General features: G+C 43.4%; 1 protein-coding gene across 10 annotated transcripts in view; it reads right to left on the bottom strand.

Moving 5' to 3' along the window:
* Positions 1-22,579, bottom strand: part of MAGI1 (membrane associated guanylate kinase, WW and PDZ domain containing 1) — a 1,125,105-nt gene that overhangs the window by 660,747 nt on the left and 441,779 nt on the right. The window contains exon 1 of one of the 10 annotated variants that reach the window (XM_086939097.1): positions 19,810-19,844. The exons of 8 other annotated variants lie outside the window; for them this stretch is intronic. The gene's annotated coding sequence lies outside the window, so the exon portion shown is untranslated. Of the gene's footprint in view, positions 1-19,809; positions 19,845-22,579 lie in introns of those variants that run through there. One more of the 10 variants, XM_086939100.1, reaches the window with a different exon arrangement.

Below are 22,579 nucleotides of genomic sequence, written 5' to 3' on the forward strand. Positions count from 1 at the left end.
TTAAGCAGTAGTGATTTGAGGTTCCATTTAAAGAACATACAGGAGGTATTACAGCTGCGATCTTTACGAAGTGAGTTTCAAATCCATGGTGCATTACCCGAGAAGGAACGTTACTGGGGAGCCTTATTTGTGTCCATGTCTCTACTCTCTGAACATGTGTAAAGCGCTCTGATACCCGCAAGGGTAATTTTGCCCTGTTACTGGGATACTAGATGGGGGTTTCTGATTTTTTGAGGATGCTCTTATGTCATATGAACCACTAAGTAATCTTGCTTCAGATGGAGTTAGTGGGTTGAGGGCTCGGTGAGGTCTGTGAGATAAGTGATCAAGGGGGATTGAGTTCCAGTAAGTTTACCCATTATAACTCAGAAGACTTCAATAGGGAGACTCTTTCCCAGTCACAGAGTTTACTTTGAAAAATACTTTGGTCAGAGTCCAGAGTTCCTTTTTTTATGTGTGAGCTTTCTTCTTTAAGGACATCAATTTTATTTTCTATATGACCCAGGATTGGCAGGTCAGGGAGGGTTTTGGTATCACAGGAGAATGGGCAGTCGATAGTTCCAATGCCAGTAGCGGGCAGGTGAATCCTATTTGTGGTAAAATCTTGGTTGTTGGGGTTGGAGGTGTAGTGTGTTTGTTTTGACTAGATGGGTTCCATATTAGAGACCCTGTTTGTGTTCAAAGGGTCTGGGTGGAGCTCTGCGGAGGACCTGGAATTGGGGCTGGCTCTGTCCTGATGTAGGTGTAAGACAGCAGTCTGGGTTGTGTGTGGCCAATAGAGTTGGGGGTTTGGTTGGAAGGTAATGTAGCAGTGTGATCATGCTGGGGAGTAGATGCAGGTTTGTGTTGCACGATAAGGGAGATAAGTGTCGGGAAAAGATGGTGAGGTGTTGGTTAGTTGCTTGAATTAGTATGTTCCCATCCTAAGGACGGATAATAGTGAGGTTGGTTCCATAAGGAATTTTGGTTGTGTTAGTTACTTGTAGAAGAAGAGAGATAAGCATTCTCCACTTTGCTAGGCGTTTTGATTAGAAAATGAAATCAGTCTTTAGAGTACCCTTGTCTGCGATGAAGCACGTGTCTGCTATTTGTTGTTCCAAAAATTGTGTGAGCATGTTATGTTTGAACCTTTTCATGGCATTTTTTGAGAGATTATTGGGATAATTAGTGCTCCAGAAATTGAGACCATATCTCTCTATGTCGGTGCTGTGAAAATTGGACTAAGGCAGGACATCATGGCTGAATCTTGCGACTGGCCAACTAACAGGGGTGTAGTGCCGAATATTAGAGAGGGAGGACCAGGGTAGAGTTTCGGGTCCCAGCAGGATTGGACCTGGATAGAGGTGTGTGTTTTAAAAGAAGAGGACTGACGGATGCTTATTATGGTGGCAGAGTAGGTCACTTACTCCTGTGAAAATATGTATTTATTTCCAAATATCCAAACATAACTACAGATATACATACACACATACATAGATCTATGCATACATACACATACATACACACATATAAACATATACACACACATATATATATATATATACATACACAAATATATATATACATACACATATATACATGCACACACACATATACACGGATGTATGTCGTTACAGCGCATACTTTTACAACGCCTACCTTTACACCGCATTTTTTACACCACAACATCCATTACAACGCATTCCATTACAACGAATTCTTTGAAACTACCTTTACAACGCATACCATTACAAGGTATACCATTACATAGCATGTATGGTAAGTATTGGATAGTGTAGTGGTAAAAATTACTATTCTAACTCCAGGCGGTGCAACAGTAGGGTAAGTGTTGAATAGTGTAGGTAGGCGTTGTAATGGTATGCGTTGTAATGGTATGCGTTGTAATGACTGCGTTGTAATGACATGCGTTGTAGTGGTATGCGTTGTAATGACATACGTTGTAATGGTTGCGTTGTAATGGCATGCGTTGTAATGGATGTTGCGTTGTAAAAGTTTCGTTGTAAAGGTAGTGCGTTGTAAAAGTTGCGTTGTAAGTGTTGTTTCCCCATATACACACACACACAATCGTATATTTATTTATTGCTATCATTTTTTTACATTTTACTGACTGATATATTATATAAGTGGGATTAGGGTACTGTCCTATGCAAGGGCAGTTACCCGGTTAGGTGTATTCCAAAGTAAGTTTGGTTTGGATTACAGAAATGGTTAGAAGTCTGGCTGGAGGGAAGTATATAAAAATAGCTCCTCCTGGTCAGACCTCTTTAGAAATGCACTTCAGCTGCCTCTAGAGTGGGAGTCTTTGAGTTGTCCTCTTTCAGTTATTAATTAGATGAGAAGTCCTCTTTCGCTTTTGTTATTGGATTGTGAGAGGAGGAGTGTCCTTCCTCATATCAGCATCAACTTCAGCATTGCTCTTTCAATTTAAGCAGAGGGTAGCGGTAAAGTCCTCTTTTGATATCGACTTGTGCAAAAGGGAGGTGGCCCTTCCCCATCAGTATGACTACCTCACTCCCGTCCTTGGGCGATTAATGCTCCTTGCTCCATAGGCACACACAATGTAGCTGAAGCAACATGAAAACAAAAACATTCAAAATCATTTGGCAAATAACAGTGTCATGGAAAGGGCTGTAGCTACAAGGCTCCATTGCTAGTGTGGGCGAAGGTCAGGGCAAAAAGCAAGCAGGATAAGAGCATTCCACTTAAGGCCCGTCCCTCCCCTGCAACAGGCGAGTACAGCTCCAAGAGCGTAAATGGCGATGGAGGAGAGAGTCAGCGCCTCATGATCTCTCCTGAGCCTATTTCCACTGGCTCAGGTGGCCTTTGTCGTGGGAGCAAGTACAATTCTGGAATACGAAACAGCAAGGAAAGTGAGAGGTCAGCGTACTGCCTCAATGCCTGTGCCTATGTTCCACAGGATGTGTACAGGGCAGCCCCCTCAGGCTGAGGTAGCCTTTGAAGCGCAGGGATGAGGTAGCAGACATGCTGAGTCACCTCCTCTAACAATCCGCGGAATAACGAGTCAATGGATGTGTCAGTACTCACTCCGTTGGCACTCCGGCATGCAGGATGCAGCAGCAGGCAGGAGGCCACGCCATGTTGCCATCATCACTCGATCACAGGGTTGTTGGCAGCAGCCACCCAGAAACTCACTCGCTGCTTGTGTATTCCCCCACACGGTACTCATCTCTCTATACTATGGCAACACCGCTTGTCCCTCTGGAGAGAGACTTTGTAGCACCTTTTCGCACTGTGGCAGCACTGTTCTTCTCTCTGGAGTTGCTCACCTCATTGTGGTACATGTGGAGTCCCTGGAACTCCACGATGAAGCCAGTAAGTTTGCGCTGATGTTCTTGTAAACTGTTGTCAGATTATTTGCAGAATCATTTTGCTGTGTACAGCTGAGTACAGTTAATCTCTGATATATTGCACGTGCAATGGATGGCAGGGCTATACTGGGGATTTACAATGGATATTGATCCCTAGCCTGGAGTTTATCAGGGGAGCTCCTCTCAATTGGCCATCGGAAGACCACTAATTTGGACTCGGCTGTGCCTCTTGTATCTGCTGAAATGTGTACAACTAGGCAGACCCTACTTGAGTGGGAAAAGCTTTATAGAACACTAGGGGGGTCTTGTCAGTTCCTACTGCTTTCTCTGAGGGCAGATCTTTTATAGCAGCGTGAATTTCCTCAATAACCGAGGAGCGTCTAGTAAAACCCGTTCTTCAGTACCAACCTTCCCACCCGTTCGATATACTCATAATATTCCCTTTTCCAGACTGAATTGTTATATGCCTCTTTTTTGTTGATACCGCATTGATCCCATCTTTTGCCAATGCCACCTTGTGTTGAGCCTCCTCGATGTTATGCCCTTCAGAAGCCGCCAGAATTAGTTGATATTAGTTGATATATTAGTTGCTATCTGACTCCCTCACATAGGACCGCTCTTTTTTTTGCAAATTCAGGCTATAACTGAGTGTCTCCCCCAACACGCCAGCCTTGATAGCGTCCGACACTACCCCAACAGGGGCACTCCCTCTGTTATATTCCCAAAATTCCAGGATCCTGATATTCATGTAGATATTCATGTACTGGCTATATTCTCCATTAGTGAGTAATGCATGCTCGAAAGACCAATTCCGTGTGTTCAGGCCCAGGCCGGATATCTCTAAAACCAGAGGTTTATGACCACACATGGCCCGAAGGAACTTTTCAATTTTCGAACCATGAAGCAGATGATGTGAAACATAAAAATAATCCTGGCAAGCATGTGATCTATGTGGAACAGAAAGTAGGTAAAGCAGGCTTCTAATACTTTGATCTTATACCAAGCATCAGTCAGCTCGTGTTCCCTTCCCAAATAAATTCCGCCCAGAGTAGGAACCTATTCCGTCCTCTAGCAGCCCTCCCACTATATTAATATTGAAATCTCCACAAATTATAACTAGAGTTGGCCAGAGCACCAGTTCAGTGTCCAACCAGTCAAAAACTCTGGATCATCAGTAATCGCCCCATACACAGGACAGAGAGTGAAGATCCCACTAGCATGATGGCACTTGGTTGTCACCCACTTTCCACATATATCAGCCAGAGAGCAGTTAAAATATTTCTTTGTGCCATAATAGCCACCTCCCGGGTCCTTACCCCTTGAGTTGTAAAGCCTACAAATTGGAAGCCTAGAGATTCCAGCAAGTGCTTCTTCGACCCCTCTATGTGTGTTCCCTATTGTCAAAGTATATCGGCCCACAATACCTTTAGATCTAGCGCTACCTTTCGCCTTTTACAACTATAGTTCAACACACAAATATTCAAGGTTGTTATGGAAAGCTTACTCATAGCCAATACACCTTTTACTAATATAAACCATGCACAGCTATTACCTCTCCTCTTGTGTGAACCCCACCCCTTCTGCCCCTGCCCGACCTACCCACAGAGTGCCCAAGGGCCGAGACACTTTCGCCTCACCGCTCTGCACACAGCCCTCTCGGACAGCCTCCTCCCTCCCCACCACCACCATGTAGCAGTCAGGTGACCCGTGACTGGTGACTCCCGAGACCACCCCCTTTGCGCTCCCCACAGTCCGCGAATAGCAGATGTAGGAAGAGAAGAGGGTAAGAATATACCAAGAAGTGCAGGAACCCCCAAGAATAGAAGACGTGCAAATACGCACCCCCCTAAATCCGCGGGAGAGATTCCTATCTATAGTGATCCCCAAATAGCTAATAGACTCCACACATTAGATGAGAGAAGATGGGTTTCGTACTAGAAATCAGTAAGCACAGGAAACAATGTATGAATAACAACCCCTCCTAACTTAGAGAAGACCCCTTCCCATTAAGGGGCCTTTCCAGTCCCAGTCCAGAAATGTCAGTCAAATATTCCAGAGCCTTGATCTCAGAGGTGAATGTCCGAACTTTGCCCATGAGGACGACCTTTAACTGGGCTGGATTCAGCAAAAAAGCCTCATCCCCAGAATCCTGAAATGACTTGATGAGCTGTCTGAGCCACCATCTCCTCTCTACCTTGATCTTATTTGAGGTGGAAAAGGCATTCAATAGGGTTTCCTGGAAGTACCTATGGACAGTTGTAGGACAGTTTGGAATAGGGTCCGGATATATCAATGCAGTGAGAGCAGTATATTGTAGGCCTACTGCTAGAGTCCAGTTGATAGGGGGGCAAGCAGGGGAAATTCAAAGTGGCACCGGCCAGGAATGTCCCTGTTCTTCCCTGTTCTTCACACTTTACATCAATCCCCTAAATTGGAAGCCCAATATTACCCCTCGATAGTATATTTGCAATACCATGGTTGGGATACTAAAGTTTTCGCATATGCAGACGACATCGCTATAGTCACACCCAGCCCTGAGACAGTACTTAGAGAAATTGAGAAGGAAGTTCAAGCCTTCGGGAGGTTCTCTGGTTATCTGCTGAATTGAGAATAAAACCAAATAGTCCACAACAGGTACGCACAGCTCTGGGATAATTGTGTAGTTGAATAGCAATGTGTCTTGGGGGCAACATGGTGGCCGAGGTGGACCGGATAGTAGAAACTAATCCTGCCTCCATCATCGAGAAAGCAAGAAAGGATTTACACAGGATGGACAACCTCTCTCTATTGTCGGTCGCAGTAATGTCATGAAGATAGGATTTTCACCTAAGGTCTTCTATCTTTTTTGGGCTACCGGGCGGCAGTATATGGGATCTATGTTTGTGGAACAGGGGCTCGATTGGTGTGAGAGTAAAATCCCCCCCCATCTTTGGTTTATTATTGGGAAAGGAAGCTACAGGCTGTTTCCTGCAGCAGGTAAAACCCAGCTACTTTAAGAAGGCTCCCTCCAAAGTTTAAGACCTTGGAGGGAGCCTTCAAGATACTGTCTGCACTCTGAAAGAAGCTGGGGCTAGGGCAGCTTAATTATTACACTCCATTGAAAATAATCCTTTACTCCCCAGTATCTTCTGGGAATCGTTGGTGTTGGGATGACCATGGACTTAGGAAATTTGGTGATTTGTTTTTCTTGCAAAGCAATAATCTCCTTTGCGGAATTGTGATCGAACTTTGAGGTCCCACAAAAGGAAATTTTAAAAAACTCAAATCCATGATTTTCTATCGAGAAAGGAAGAGCGGGGGGCACGGGACTTTGTGAAAATAGAACGGGTGGACTTGTTGGTGGGGAGCTCTCAGTGCACTATCAGCCAACTTTAAAGAGCTTTGAACTCTCTCTCTCAAAATTACCTTGGGAGACAAGCTGAGAAGTGGCAAAATAAGCTAGGGTCCCCGGATAGTTTTTATTTTTCTTTAGAATCTTTGGAGATATCTCAAACTGTACTACTTTCGGCTAACTTAAAAGCACAGCAATGCAAAACTATATTTGACCTCTATTACACGCCCTAGAAAGTCTCTAAGTGGGGGGGGGGGGGGTGCAGTGGGCATCTGTTGTTAACATTGTCAACACTTAGGGGCTGGCCTTATACATACTGTCCTGCACTAGAACCGCTTAGGAATGAGATCAGTAGGTTTTTGATATCAGGTTAAAAATTAGAATCACCTTAACCCCCCCACCCACCAACGTCTTTTACTGGGTGTAGATTGCAATATGGTGCTGGTGCCCTTTAAGCTGTTCATCTTCATTGCCATGGCCGTCCTCCATCTTTGTATTGCGTCAGCCTGGCTCGATAGCAACCCCCGACCTTCCATCAATGGCTGGCCCACCTACTGGCAATATATAATCTGGAAATATATCTGTACTCAGGAAGAACCAAAAATGCTAGCATGAAAATTAAACGGGTTGGGGCACCTCTTTTAAAATGGGGTCATGGCCAGTTTTAGGACCCTATCATTGGCCGAAAAGTAACACCAGACCATTTAGGACTACCCATGAATTTCCTTTTATCGGATTGATACATTGGAGTCTAGAATAATACTGCCTGATAAAGTGGGTTACATATATCCACTTTTTTTCTTAGTTATGATTAAGGTCAGTTGGCTTTTGATGGGGGTCTAGGGCTACCCGAGAGAGTAATTAGGGGTATCTCTCTTTGCCCGGCTGGCATCTTATGGTTTGGTTTTCTCGGTATTTTACTCTACACAGGGTTTTGTAGTTTAGCTGGTATGATGCATTTATAGAATGTAATCCGTCATAATATCAGATGATAAAGAGAGCACTCTACTATTTGGATGATTGGCTCGTGGAGAGGAATCAAGATTATCGATGAGAATAGGTACGGAAAATGTTTTCTTCTCTCGGTGTACACACTTTTTGTATGTTCGTATTGTGTAATACTACATGAAAAGGGTTGGGGTTCCTCTGTATGATGAATTTAAAGAAGGCCTCCCTTTCCTCTTCTTTTTTGCACTGCCTCTCTGAAAATAATATTTGTTATAATTTAATGGTACTATCCTTTTGAGTTGTTTTTAGATTAAAATCAGCAATAAAAACTTTTTTTTAAAATAGATTAGAGGGGCCCTATGCCACTGCTGCACCGACTATTTTCAATATTAGTGCTGTACACTTCAATACTAGATGCAAGCGATACCCTGCTTTATTTGAGAATAAATGCCATTAGCTATACAACATTATCACCCCAAATGCTCTACCCATGATCTGTCATTTGACGCAGTAGATGGTCTCACAAAGGCATCCTCAACGCATTCAGTGCTGGCATCAACTGTACACAAGTGACAATCAGCCAATACTCATTACTTGCTTAAACTTAATTTAAAGTTTAAAATGCCATATACCTTACCATGTATTTAATTCTATACAAACTAATTAAAATATTATAGCACTTGATTCATTAAATACATTTGTTTTAAAGTTACTTTAGTAACTTGTTTTAATATAGGTTTTCATAGCACATTTAAGCGCTGTAAATAATATTGATGAATACTAGGATTTAATGGAGATCAATGTACTGACGATAGACTGTTAGGATGAATAATCCACAGATGAAACGAAGGAAAGTTGCAGTTAGGTTTATTTCCAATAGATAATAAACTCCACCCGATGCGCGATGCTTCCATCCAGAGGTAAACCCCAACGGTGACTGACCACACGTTAGAAGTAACCACCAAACGGACACATCGCGCGTGGATGCATTATCAAACAAATACATAGCATGCGACCACATCACGCGTGGACGCATAATCAAATAATAACATGTAGGATGCGTGCACATCGCGCGACACACCGCGCGATGGGCACGAGTAATTAAAGCAACCACTACACCACCTTCCCCCTTATAACAACAAACAGAAAACAAAACAAAAACAAAACCAAATTAACATCAGAGGGAATCATCAAACTTCAATACCTTACAAAATCATTGCACTTTCTAGGTGCTCTGATGGCTCTGCCATAAGAAGAAATAACCTGTGAAGAGGAAGCATTGGTTGAATTGGCATCAGAGGAATTAACACAACCATCGGACGATTGAACATGAGTATTAAGACACCCGTTCACATTAACAAGATTATTTAACCAATGACATCAATCCAGATCCTCAACAGGTTCATTCCTTATGTTTCTAATAATGTTTGCCTGTTGATGAGAAACTTTTACAAGATGGCGTTTGTTCCACCAACCCTTACCATCAATGAAAGCAGCACCCTTACTGACTTTAAGAACCCTTAAAGGTTGAAAAAACTTGGACTCCCCTTTTTTACCTTTGACAGGCTTTTTGATCAAAACCCAGTCATCTATAGAAATATCCACAGGAGTAGCATTACACTTAGAATCAAAATTTTTCCTCATAAGCATTTGTTTGGCATCCACTCTTTTTCAGATAGCGCCCAGGTCAATTTCCTTATCCCCGGATAACTTCTGAAGCCAGGAAGGGAACAAACTAGAATGCAAACCTCTGTTCCTCAACAACATAAAAGGAGAGACTCCTGTAGTACAGTGTGGAGAAGAGTTGTAATTCCAAACTTTCTCCCTGATGAAATTAATCACATTCATTCCACAAGCCAACGCCGTTTGAATGCCCTCCTTAATCACCTTATTGCCTCTTTCCACCAAACCATTAGAAGATGGGGAATATAAAGCAACTTTGAGCTGTTTAATGTCTAGATCACCAAGAAATTTCCTCATCTTATCGGAAACAAAATGAGTGCCATTGTCACTGACAAGCACCCTAGGAGCCCCCTCTACATCAAAAATTATTTTCAAAAATGAAATAGTAGAGTCAGAATCGGGTGATTTAACAAATTTGTGATACATCCACTTGGAATAATAATCCACTAATAGAATAACATACTTGCATTCCTGGTCCAAAATAGAATAAGGACCTGAAAAATCAATACCAACTTTTTCCCATGCTGCATGTGGAAATTCAGTTGGAGATAAAGGGACTTTCATTGTATGCCAATGCTTATCAGAAACCAGGCATTCTGGACAAGAATCAATTAATCTCCTGACCTGTACATCCAAAGAGGGCCACCAATAATGCTCCTTAACCCCTTCCATGCTCATGACGAGCTCAGCTCGTCATGAGGCACAGTTGAGCTGTGCTTATGACGAGCTGAGCTTGTCATGAATAGAGAGATTCAAGGAATGTCAGCGCAGGAAGGGAAAACCACTAGTAGCCAAGGTGTTAATCCTCATAATGGTTTTAGTAATCCCCAAATGACCTTTGTGAGCTTCACCTATAATCAAAGGCCGTAATTTGAATGGAGGAATAAATTTGTCCCCTCTGTGAACAATATTTTTCTCAACTGAAAGCTCATCAGCAACCTGTGAAAATCTACATAATTCACCCTCCAGACATCTAGGCTCCGGCCATCTATGGGTCGAATAATGAATAACCTTCTGAAGGACTGAATCACTTTCACCTGCACATTTCCAATCATTCTCAGATAAAACAGGGGTTAATTCACCAACAGCATCCACCATGGTGACACATTCAATATCCTCAGCAGAGATATCCTCATCATCATCCTTAACTATGGAAAGTCTTGAAAGACAGTCGGCCCTAAAAATTTTACCCCCACTAATGTGTTTGACCTCAAAATGGAACTCCTGTAATTTAGAAACCAACCTCATCAATCTAGCCGACATACACGAAGAATTGACCTTCTCAAAAATATAGACAAGAGGCTTATGGTCGGTAACAAGCTCAAATTTCCGACCCCAAATATATGTTCTAAATTTCTGAACTGCCCACACACAAGCTAATGCTTCCCTTTCAATTGTGCTATATCTGGTCTCGAATGGCTTAAGCGAATGCGAAGCGAAAGCCACTGTCTGTTCATTTCCTCCTACTTTCTGAGTTAATACTGCACCCAAACCAGTGATACTTGCATCCACTGTTATGACAGAAAGACAATCATCCCTGAAAACGTGAAGAGCTTTAGCAGACACAATCAATTTTTTAACATCATTAAAAACTTTGTCCAACTCAGGAGACCAGGCAAAACTGCAGCCTTTTCTCAATAAGCCACGTAGAGGTTCAACCAACTCAGAATAAGCAGGAACAAATCTAGCATAGTACTCTGCCAGCCCAAGAAAAGATCTGAGAGAATCCTTGTCAGATGGAGGTTTGGCATCTTCTATGGCTCTAATCACAGAGAACTTCGGTTTAATCACCTCACGGGATACAGTATGACCCAAATAATCAAGCTCCTTAACAGCAAATTTGCACTTGTCACCGCGGGCAGTCATCTTTTTAGACATCAAAATGGTAAGGACATGTTTCAAAATTGTATTATGCTCCTCTAAAGACTTAGCATAAATCAAAATGTCATTGAGGTAAGCCTGAACACCAGGCACCTCACAGAAAAGAGAATCCATAAGCTTCTGGAAGACACTCCCAGCCGAAGCTAGACCAAAGGGAAGGCGTAAAATTTTAAAAGCACCAAACGGGGTAATAAAAGTGGTTAACTCCTGAGACTCTTTTGATAAAGCGACCTGATGATAAGCCGACTTTAAGTCGATCAGAGAAAACCACCTAGCCCCGCCAAGATTAGCGAGAAGCTCCGGGATCTTTGGTAGAGGGTGGCAATCAACAATAATATTCTTGTTTAAACTGCGTAAATCCGCACAGAGCCTAATTTCGCCAGTCTTTTTGCGAGCGACGACAATCGGAGCCACCCACTGTGAAGAATCAACTGGTTGAATAATACCTTGTTCACACAGGTCTTTCAAAGACCTATCTAATTCTGCACGGACACTCAAAGGAACAGATTTAACTTTATGAGCTACAGGTTGAGCCCCAACAGTGACTGACCACACGTTAGAAGTAACCACCAAACGGACACATCGCGCGTGGATGCATTATCAAAGAAATATATAGCATGCAACCACATCACGCGTGGACGTATAATCAAATAATAACATGTAGGATGCGTGCACATCGCGCGACACACCGCGCGATGGGCACGAGTAATTAAAGCAACCACTACATAGACCTATAACGGGCATAATTGACCTTGGAGGAGTTCAAACTCCTTAGTCAAGAACATGAGAGAGGGACAAAAGCATAACAGAAGGAGGGGTTGTTTACTGCATGCCATGGTATTGCCTCTATGTTTAATTTAAACCAACAGCACACATTTTCACCACAACGAGTCGATTGGCAAAGAAACATAAACCTGCAGTGCTGTTTATAGCCAGATAGTTGTTTCGAGAACCTTTGCATCTTCTAGTTTCACCAAGTATGTTGGGTAGAACACTGATGAAGTTTATGAAGCTCGCCAACCTCTTTAAAATAACTTTGGTCATTTCATCAACATTAAAAAAAAGTATCTAGATCAAGTTTTCCTACCCAGGAATTCCAAATATTCCCTTGAACCTTTGGCCACTACATAATTACATCAACAACCAGATGTCTTCTTGGAGACCATAAAGAGAGAAGATGGGCCACTTGCTTTCCAATGTCCTCAAACATTGTATGAAGACTGAAGCCTGCTGTCCAAGTGTCAAAAACTAGATGTCCTCACAGAGCGCATGAAAGGGAAGATAAAGCATTTCCCAATGTCCTTAAACACTGGATGGAGACTAAAGCATGGAGATTAAAGCCCGCGGTTCCGGTGTCGGAACCTAGATGTCCTCTCGGAGAACATAACGAGAGAAGAAGGAGACTTACTTATCAATGTCCTCATAAACATTGCATGGAGATTAAAGCTCGCAGTTCCAGTGTCAGAAGCTAGATGTCCTCACGGAGATCATAACCTGAAGGAAGGTTGCTGCAGTTTCACTCTCAAGTGATGAACTCAGTAACACTAGGGTGCAGCAAATAAAATCAACCCCTTTAAAACAACTGTGGTCATTTCAAGAACATTAAAACAAGCATCTAGATCAAGTTTTCCTACCCAGGAATTCGAAATATTCCCTTGAACCTTTGGCCACTACATAATTACATCAGCAACCAGATGTCCTCTCGGAGATCATAAAGAGAGAAGATGGGCCACTTGCTTTCCAATGTCCTCAAACATTGTATGAAGACTGAAGCCTGCAGTTCCAATGTCAAAAGCTAGATGTCCTCACAGAGATCATAAAGAGAGAAGATGGAAACCTACTCCCCAGTGCCCTCATATACACTGCATGGAGACTAACGCCTGTTGTTCCAGTGTCTGAAGCTAGATGTCCTCACGGAGACCATACACAGAAGAAAAGTTGCTGGAGTTTCACTCTCTAGTGTTGACGATAGTAACACTAATATGCTGCCAGTAAAATCAGCGTGCTCTTTAAATATTCCATTAAATGTGCTCTTATTAAAGTTCAGGTGCTCTGCCCAAGATGCCAAGAGAGTGCAGCTCGGCGTGCCAATGTGCTACGAGCGATGTCCGTGTGAAGACCTAAACGTCCAAGGTGCTGCTCGTTGAGCTAGAGGTGATACTCAACAGGTCAGGGGTGCAGATTGCTCTGCCAAGGACTGGAATGTGCCAAGAGTAATTACCGGCATTTATAAGGATTCATTTTTTGCTAAACCACTGAATGGAATGCATCAAGAGTAATTACCAGCGGGGTCGGACTGGGCCAGAAAACACGCCCAGGCTCCAAAATAAAAGCAGCCCCCCATTAATGAATTGGAGAGCTAAACAAGCATTTGTAATGCAATAGGCCTTGCATTACTGTAAGTTTGAGCTATTGCTGTTACATTATTATTTGTAATGCCAATAGCTAAATCTTTTAGGAATACGAGACCTATTGCATTGCAAAAGCTTGTTTCATTCAGCCATGCTGAACAATGTGGCTTAATCTGTAGATGGGTAAATTATTGAGGAACATGCTGTTTTACAGGTGGCGAAATAATAGATGGCAGATCTGCATGTGTGAGAATTATCAAGAGACGTGTTCATTTTGCATGGCATCATCAGGAGGAGGAAGATTCCTAACGTTTGCGAGCTGCCACATAGAGGGCATTATCAGAAGCGAGGCATGTGCTACTTCCCCTCTAAAATATGGGGCATTGACAGAACGCCTTAGTGATCGTCTTTTTAGTCCAAATACAGACATCTAGCAATTGAATCTAGGAAAATCAGTGATGGGCTGTCAGAGCAGACACAGGACCACGAGGGGCTGCAGCAGGAAGGCAGGGCCCTGCGCCTAGTCCACCAATAAACTCGTGTTTGAACAACAAGTGAAGTGTAGCAGTAGACAAAGCCATGCACCTTCTCTGGGCACACACCAACTGTCCCAACAGAAACAGAGGGTCTAAAACCGAGGCTGTAGGGATCTGGCTTGCAAGAAAGGGATTATGGGACTCTCTGTAGGAGGTTACTTTGAGGAGGTTTATAGGAGTGACTATCGATCACCACAGTATGAGTGAAAGTAACCTAGTGCAGTGCCGTACTGGCGCCAGCAGAGTCCAGGCTAAGTGGGAGATGCACAAATTCGCCCTCACTTTGTAATAAAAATGGGATTACTGCCCCAAAGTGAATTGGTGCCTGGAGGTGAGGTTCTGTAAAATTCTGCCTTGTCCTGTGCGGTTATGGTTCCGTCACGATTTTGGTGATGTTGTACCGAATCTAGTAAGTACGGCCAATATGGAATGAATTTGTCGCGTTAAATAGCGAGTTCATTACGTATTCAGAGACTTTGTCTCTGAATATGGGTTCCATTTTGTCTGTGCCGCCATTTTGTGTTGCCCTCTTGTAGGTCGTGGAGGTGACCGAACGAACAAAGTTGCATGGGCTTCGTTGCTCATGTACATATTAACTAGGCCCTTTCTAACTTGCGAGTGGACTGTAAGACGCTGACCCCGTCGCCTGAAACTGACCCTTTGCGAAGCCAATTTCCCTAGCTGATCGTTGTCTGAAATTGCCAATCACTGTTCAGGATATTGTTAACTTTTAGTTCGCTTGCACATATCTTATCCTACTCAATATCTAAACTACTTCTTTCCTTATGTCTTTCTATTACATGGGTAGTGCTTTCAATTATGGGCTTGTCCGGCTCGTGGAAATTGAATTTAGGACATTCCTAATAATCAACTTATGGGTTGGTACAATGTAAAGTGAGTGTTTTACGATATGACGAAGCATGGGAAAATGTATTTGATTCGTTCGAATTTGTCGCAGTGGGTGTGCATTGCAAATGAGTAAAATATGGATAAATACTGATGTCTTGCTCTACGAAAATTTAACAGCTTCTTGAGTTGTACACCGTGTTGTATTGCTGGGATTACTGTTACTAGCTGCAGCTAATAAATTTGATCTCTGACGCCACCTAGAAGTATTCCGTGTCTCTGTATACCAAGACAGGTGAACTCGAAGACTTTGGGCGTGTCCCTGGCGCCGCTGGGTTCTGAAAAACCCGGTTCTTCAGAGGGGCCCTTAAGTTCCAAATCATGCAGAGGAGGTGAAGTGGAGTATGAATACTTCACACTGAGAGATAGATGTTTGTAGGATTTGGAATCCCCATCACTTCAGTAAAACCAGTTCCAGCAGTGAGGGCGGGTGGGTGCAGTCTGCCTTCCAAGACCATTCTGCATGTGTCGCTAAAACCGAAATAACGTAAAGCTATCCATACCAGAAGCCTGTTGTCAGTCCCAAACTTCTGTCACGGGAGGAGGTCGGTCACTGTGAGTGATGCGCCTGTGTTAGGTCTCTGCACCCAGGTGAAGAAACCATGCTCAGAGCCCTCTGCTGTTCCACTCAGTGTCAGACTCCTTCTTTCTTGTGGGTTGTTTCCTGTTCTATGGGAAGACACACAATGCCTTTCTTGCTAATGCCACTTCCTGTTTTGGTTGGCAAATTACAGTTAACATGAATGTCATTTCCTGCTCTGATTGGCAAATTACAGTTAACTCTCAAAGAGAGAGGATGTGCTGTAACGGCCAGAGCTGCCGACTTAGGAACTGGGGGAACCAGGTTCATGTCTCGTCGTCGGCTCCCCGTGCCAACCAAAAATGAATGTGTCCTTCTATAAAGTAACTCCTGCTCTGGTTGGGAAATGACAGTTAACACGAATGTCACTTCCTGCTTTGGTTGGCAAATTACAAGTAACATGTAATGAGAGAGGATATGGCGTATTGGCCAAAGCTGCCGACTTTGGAGCTGTGGAAGCAGGTTCAAGTCTCGGTGTCGGCTCTCCTTGCCTACCAAAATTTGAATGTGTCCTTGTGTAAATTAACTGGTGTTTGTGGAAAGTGCTCCAATCCTTCGGATCTAGTTTGCGCTATATAAAACTGCGGGGAAAAAAGCAATCACCCAAAGAAAAAACACTTGTGCGCATTGTAATAAAAAAAAGGCTCAGTGCAAAATGTAAACCTGGCGTCTGTGAGTCTCAGTGCAAAATGTAAACACAGCGTCTGCCACAGAATAGTGATGCCTCCTTTAACAGTCATCACCCAAAGAAAAAAGGAGTGCGCACAAAACCATGTTAATTAAAGAACGTGAAAAACCACATGTAGTAGGGGCAGTCCACAGGGAGGATCGAAAACAACAATAGGCGGGAGGAATTAGACAAGCTGTCCAAACAGAAGAATGCATTTATAAAAAGCGCGAACAGGAATAAATGAAAAAAAGAAAAGGAGCTTCAAGCCACAGTGTACATCACAGCATGCCTCGCAGAGTAGCGCATGCGCTGCAAGGCTGGACCTAAAAAGTGGCTCGTGTGCAAACTGAGGCAATTGTAATTCCACAATATTTAAGTGTTTTGCAGGTATGAAAGAATGCAAGCATTTGAGCTTGCTGTAGGCACTGTTCGTTTTATTAGCAGGGAAATTAACAGTAAAAACCGTCCCAGCAGACCATAAATTAGGCCCTCAAACAGCCAGAAACCCGGCCATACGCTGACCTGTCAGACCAGCACGGTGACCTATAGCCAGTCTGACGCTGATCCCCAGTATGTCATACAGTGCAATGATTTTCATCTGTTAGTTTTGTTGTCTTATTGGAGAGTTAAAAAGCCTCAGGCTGCTGCTTCTTTTTGCCCTATATATTCTTTTACATCAATAGTTGCGCTAGCAGCCCTGGGAGGCACATTGGTCATACAGGTGTGCATAGGAGTCGCAATTATGAGCGCAAGCCCTCAGCTAACCTGCAGATGATGCCTTTGCCATCAATCACTACAACACAATGGCTGGCCATCAGCTCCCGGCTGGTTCGCATGGGGAGAGGCGCTCTGCAAACGAGTTCACTTCTTCACTCTCATGGGAACAAGAGAGTCAGGTGATCAATCATATGAAACTTGAGAATTCAAGATCTGTGTACGGAGGCGTTGCTGGTCAAGGCGGAGTCCCCGGGATGCAGGTGGTGCAGACACAGTTGTGGTACCCATTACCTCTCAGTGGAAGCTGGAAGTCATCACTTGCCCATCAAGGTATCCAGTCGCGGCCGCTACAGGTAAGATCGGTGGGGCTGGCTGGGGGGATGGGTGGTTTCGAGAGACAACCACAAAAGAAAATTTATTATTTATGAAATGTTCCTTTGTGGTCGTCTTTCGAACCCCCCCCCCCCCCCTCCCTAGCCGGCCCCACCACTTTTACCTGTGGCAGGCAGCGATTGGAGGTATCCAAAGAGTGATTTACGACCACCTTTCTGCCCCTCCCCCCTCACTGCACAGACAATGGCTCATTTCCCTCATAAATAGTAACCAGGGGCATAGCTTCAGGCGGGGTGTTACAGCCCCCTAATAAATGGATTATCTTGTAATTCGTTTGGTACAGGTGCTTTCAGTCAGGAATGGTGAGGAGTTTCTTAGATTTCACCTGGGGTTTTCACACACACATACAGACAAAAACAAACATACCTGCTGCACTCTCTCTCTCCTCTCGGTTTTCAAAGGTCATAAAAAATAGAACTTACTTTGCAACATTTTGTGTTATAAATACCCCTAACAATCCGCACTCCTCTCCTACTCTCCCCTGCCTAAGGCCACTCATGCCCTGCTTCTCGTACAATATATTATATTAGAATATAATAATATATTCTATATAATATTTAAATGATTATATGCCAGTATGATTATTGGGAAATATGAAGCTCACCCCTTCGCCAACCTGCAGACGCCTTCTTTCAAACTAAAGCGCGCAGGAGGCCGTAGGTTTGCTACCCTCGCTTCCTGCTTGTGGAACTCTCTCCCCGTGGAGACCTGGAATTGTCAAGACCTCCTCTCCTTCCGGAAAGCCTTGAAGACCTGGCTCTTCAGACAAGCATTTCAATAAATACACCCCCCCTCTATGTCCATGTTACTGCTGATCACAGCGCCAAGCAACCAATCGGTGATAGCACGCTTTAGAAATATTTTAATAACATAACATAACATAACAATAACATAACCTTACTGACTAAGCTATGCCAGTGATAGTAGCAGATCATTTTTATTTGTAAACATGTTTTTCTTGCTATAGCATGGATCCATGTTTCAGCCTATCAAATGCTGGCTTTGCAATGCAGTGTGCAGCAGAGTAGAGAAACTAGAAACTTTGCAACTCACAATCCTCTTTATGCGCTAGAACTTAGCCTTGCGCCTTCAGGTACCTGAACACAGGGCTGACTTTAGGGTGGTGCGACTAGTACAGTGTGTGTGGGGGGGAGGGGAGGAGGGGAGTCGGAGGGCGCTGTGTTTAAAACTAACTTATGGGTTTAAAGGCACCTGCTGCAGAGTTCCTTGTGTGTCCAGCAGTTTTCAGGTAACAATAAAAATGGCAAAATACCTGGTGATCAATGTTTCTGCTGGAGGAAGATCGGAGTTTTGTCTAGCGGCAGATTTGACTCATAATAAAGTAGGGCAGAGGTCAATATGCCTGCTGCAAAGAATGTGTACAATGCAGGGCACAGTACTGAGTATGAGTGAACTACAAGTAGTGCTATAAAAAATAGAAATAAGTCATAGAGGGTTTATGGCGAGCTGAGGGGCACTGCTGGAGGGTGGTAGAGAAGAAATTAGTGGATTAGGAAGTCATGGGGGTGGCGGGCAACAAACACTGTCCCATCAGGCACCGCCAGCGCTAAAGACGGCCCTGCCACGATTGGCCAGGCTGCTGAAGCCGCTTTCGAATTGGCGACTTTCTTCTACTTGTACCTAGCCAATAATTGCTAAAATAATTACGGAAAACAGTACGAGGCAAAAACAAGGATGCTTTCCAGTGTTTGCCACTTAAATAACATTTGGTGAAAGTTTTAGCATGCTGCATTCAAATTCCATGAGGTGGCTATGCTAAAGACAACACACACCCTCCTTTTACGATTTCTCCAGAATCCTGAATCAAAATATAAATCCACACGTCTGTACACTGGGTATAATGCTCCTAAGCAATGCTTCTGATAATGTTTGCTTGAAAAATAATATCTGCTGGTACATGCATAGCAGGCTTCATAAAGAAAACAATTTATATTTCAATAAGCTTGGCAGGCGCCTTATCACCATATCAGGAAATAACAGCGAAAAATGTTAAAACACAACGAAAAAAAAAGAAGCATCAGAAATCACCAGAGAGCTACTAACATGCATGTTTATTTCGCTTACTTAATTCACCTTTTCGTCAGAAGAATTTCGCTTACTTAATTCACCTTTTCGTCAGAAGAATTCTATTTCAAGAGGGTGAAAGAAAAGCAAAAATGCGCAGATAACATTGAACAACCGTGTCACCCTCTATGAAGATGAATAACCTGTTTCGGTCAATTAAGTCTGGCGTGTCATCTGACGGCGGAGTTTATGCACCGGCGAGGACAGAAAATGGCAGCGCGCTTAGAGACTAATCAGCTATCCTAGGAAGGGTGCGAAGCGTCCGCGAGACAAGCCTCGACAGGACAAGCACCGCGGAAGATGTGCCTTCAAAGCAAGAGATGAAAAATAGCTTCTGAGAGTGATGGCCCGCATACGCTGGGAATCCATTTCAGCCAAAGACGAGAGAAATAATCCTACCTCTTTCAGGTGGCGCTCGGCGTGAATTTGCACAGCGAACTATTACTTTTACTTCGAGTTGCATGTTCCACACCTTAAATGAGACACTCCTACACGCAGCCCGGGCCGGATTGGTTGGCAGGCTGCCATCTGCGTGGGGGTGCAATGCCCTACTCTTGGGAGGCAGAAAAAGACGCTGTGCGGGCTCGTGCTGAACCGTCTAAAATATAAAGTATGGGTGGCCAGAACTAAACATGCTTGCGCGGATGATCTCAAATACATGGGCGTCATTTAAGTGTTGTTCCTTGTGACCCCCCCTACACTGCCTTTGCGACCCCTGGCCTCAGATGTGGCATAATCACTGCCAGGAACAGAGTGGCCTCCACTCCCTTTGTTTTCTCTCAATTTTTTATTACACTAATAGTGAATATTATTACATTATTCACTATTAGTGTAATAAAAAAATGAAGTGCAATGAGCTGGAGTATGACCTTTTCTGGCAGCTGAGGTAAGTACCAAAATGCTTTAAAATGTATAGTGTATGTGTGCTTCCGGGTGAGAGTGTTTACCTGAGAGAGAGTGTCTAAGTGTGAGTGTGTGTGTGTGTAAGCATGTGTGTGAGTAAAAGTGAAGGTCAAACGGCGGCTGCAGTCACTTACGCTATCCTTGGCATTTTGGTAAATTGATGTCCATGATCAGATGTAGTATAATGCCATTGAAAATCACTTTGAAATACGGATTTTCTAAGCTCAGTTCCAGATTACCAAATAGGCAAAGTAGGCAGCGGCCTATGGGCCCCACTCCTTTTAGGGGCCCGCGACAACGGATCAAAATAATGTTTATTTTGATCTTGAAAGAAAATTAAAATAAAGCTTTCTTAAATATTGTTTCCAAAGGATAGAAAAAATGAATCAACTCAAAGAAAAGAAAACTTTACATTAAAGACTATCGAGAAAATACTGTATTAATGTAATGTACCCATTAACAACTTACATTACATAAACCAGAGACATCAGATTCACGTAATAGTTTGTCACTCAAAAGGTCATCTTCTGGCAGCTGGCAGTTTGTAAGAAAATCCGGTGCATTAGGTATTAGGAGAAAATTTGCAAGAGTGGTCCCGAAATTTCGACTGCCTAGGGGCCTCCACAGGGTTTTATACAGCACTGTCTATGCTACAGGCTTAATTTAGAGTTGGGGTGGTGATGGGGAACCCCGCATTTTTGGGAGGAAGTGCTGAATCCAGAGGATTATTCTATTGGTGTGTTTTTTTCATCATAGGACTTGTTTAATGGAGGAAATATCAGCTGCAAGAATGGCCTAGGAATTAGCAATTTCTCTACAATTCGGAGTATCTTTCATTACCACCTAACTATAAATCAGGCCTGGTGCTCTGTACATTAAGGGTAGGATTACGAGGCATCTTAAATGATATCTTTTCAGGTTTTCACTGAAAATATCATCCTGCACCGTTACAAGTTTTACCGGGTGTGGAACTGCCCCCACTAATCCGAGTCTCCGCTCATGTATTCCAGCTGCTACAAGGAAGTGAAATATTTAAGCGGACAAGGGCTCTGTAAACATATGTGGTAAATGGTTTGGTAATTCAGAGACCACATAAACTTTCAACTTCTAATGCCAATGAAGGAAGACTGGTATTTTTGCCATGGGAAGAGTCAGCAGGACACGGGCCAAATTCCCCAGGATTCAGCAAGGCTAGCCTGAGACATTGCAACCAGCCTTGATGTGGCAGGGGTATATTGATATTTACTGGCTAGAAGGGCTTAGCGCATCCTCACTTTCTAATCCTTATAAAAGCAGATTTCAGGTCATTTCTTTGGAATGGGAAGGGTCAGCTGGGTGCGGCCCAGTGCCCAGGAAACAGAAAGACTAGCCAAAGACATTGCGACCAGAATTAAAGTGGTCGGGGATAGATAGATTTTTCATGATTGGCAGGGCTCAGCATACTTTCATCTCCTAATGATCATAAAGACAGATGGTGGACCATATCATTGAAATGGAAAGGGTCGGCAAGACAGAACCAATCACCTAGGATTCAACACATTTAGCCCAAGACATTGCGCCCAGCCTTAATCTGGTAGTTTAAGCTTTCCTGACTAGCATGCTCAAGGTACTTTTTCATCTTCTAATGCAACTAAAAGCATATTCTGGATCATATCTTCCCAATGCTAAGGGTAAGTAGGATGTAGCCAAGTGCCCAGAAAACAGAAAGACTAGCCAAAGACTAGCCAAAGACATTGCGACCAGAATTAAAGTGGTCGGGGACAGATTGATTTTTTATGATTGGCAGGATTCGGCATAATTTCATCTCCTAATGCTGATAAAGACCGATGTTGGACCATATAATTGAAATGGGAAGGGTCAGCAAGACAGAACCAATCACCTAGGATTCAAAAGATTTAGCCCAAGACATTGCTTAATGTGGTAGTTTACGTTTTCCTGGCTAGCAGTGCTCAATTTACTTTAATCTTCTAATGCAACTAAAAGCATATTCTGGGTCATATCTTCCCAATGCAGAGGGTAAGCAGGATGTAGCCAAGTGCCCAGGAAATAGAGAGGTTAGACCGATACATTGCAACCAGCCTTAATGGAGTAGGAGGTTGTCTCTGTTTCCCTGCAATGAACCTGCATGGCCCAAGACCAGAGTTCTTGGATGAACAAGGGAGGCAAAAGTTTTGCTCAGCCAGGGAAGACCTAAGCTGCAGTATTCAGTAGACCCAATCAACACAGTGCTGGCCGGAGCCCCCATTCCCATTCATAGGCTAAATTA

Source organism: Lissotriton vulgaris, chromosome 9 (genome assembly GCF_964263255.1).
Source record: "Lissotriton vulgaris chromosome 9, aLisVul1.2, whole genome shotgun sequence".
Lineage (NCBI taxonomy): Eukaryota > Metazoa > Chordata > Amphibia > Caudata > Salamandridae > Lissotriton > Lissotriton vulgaris.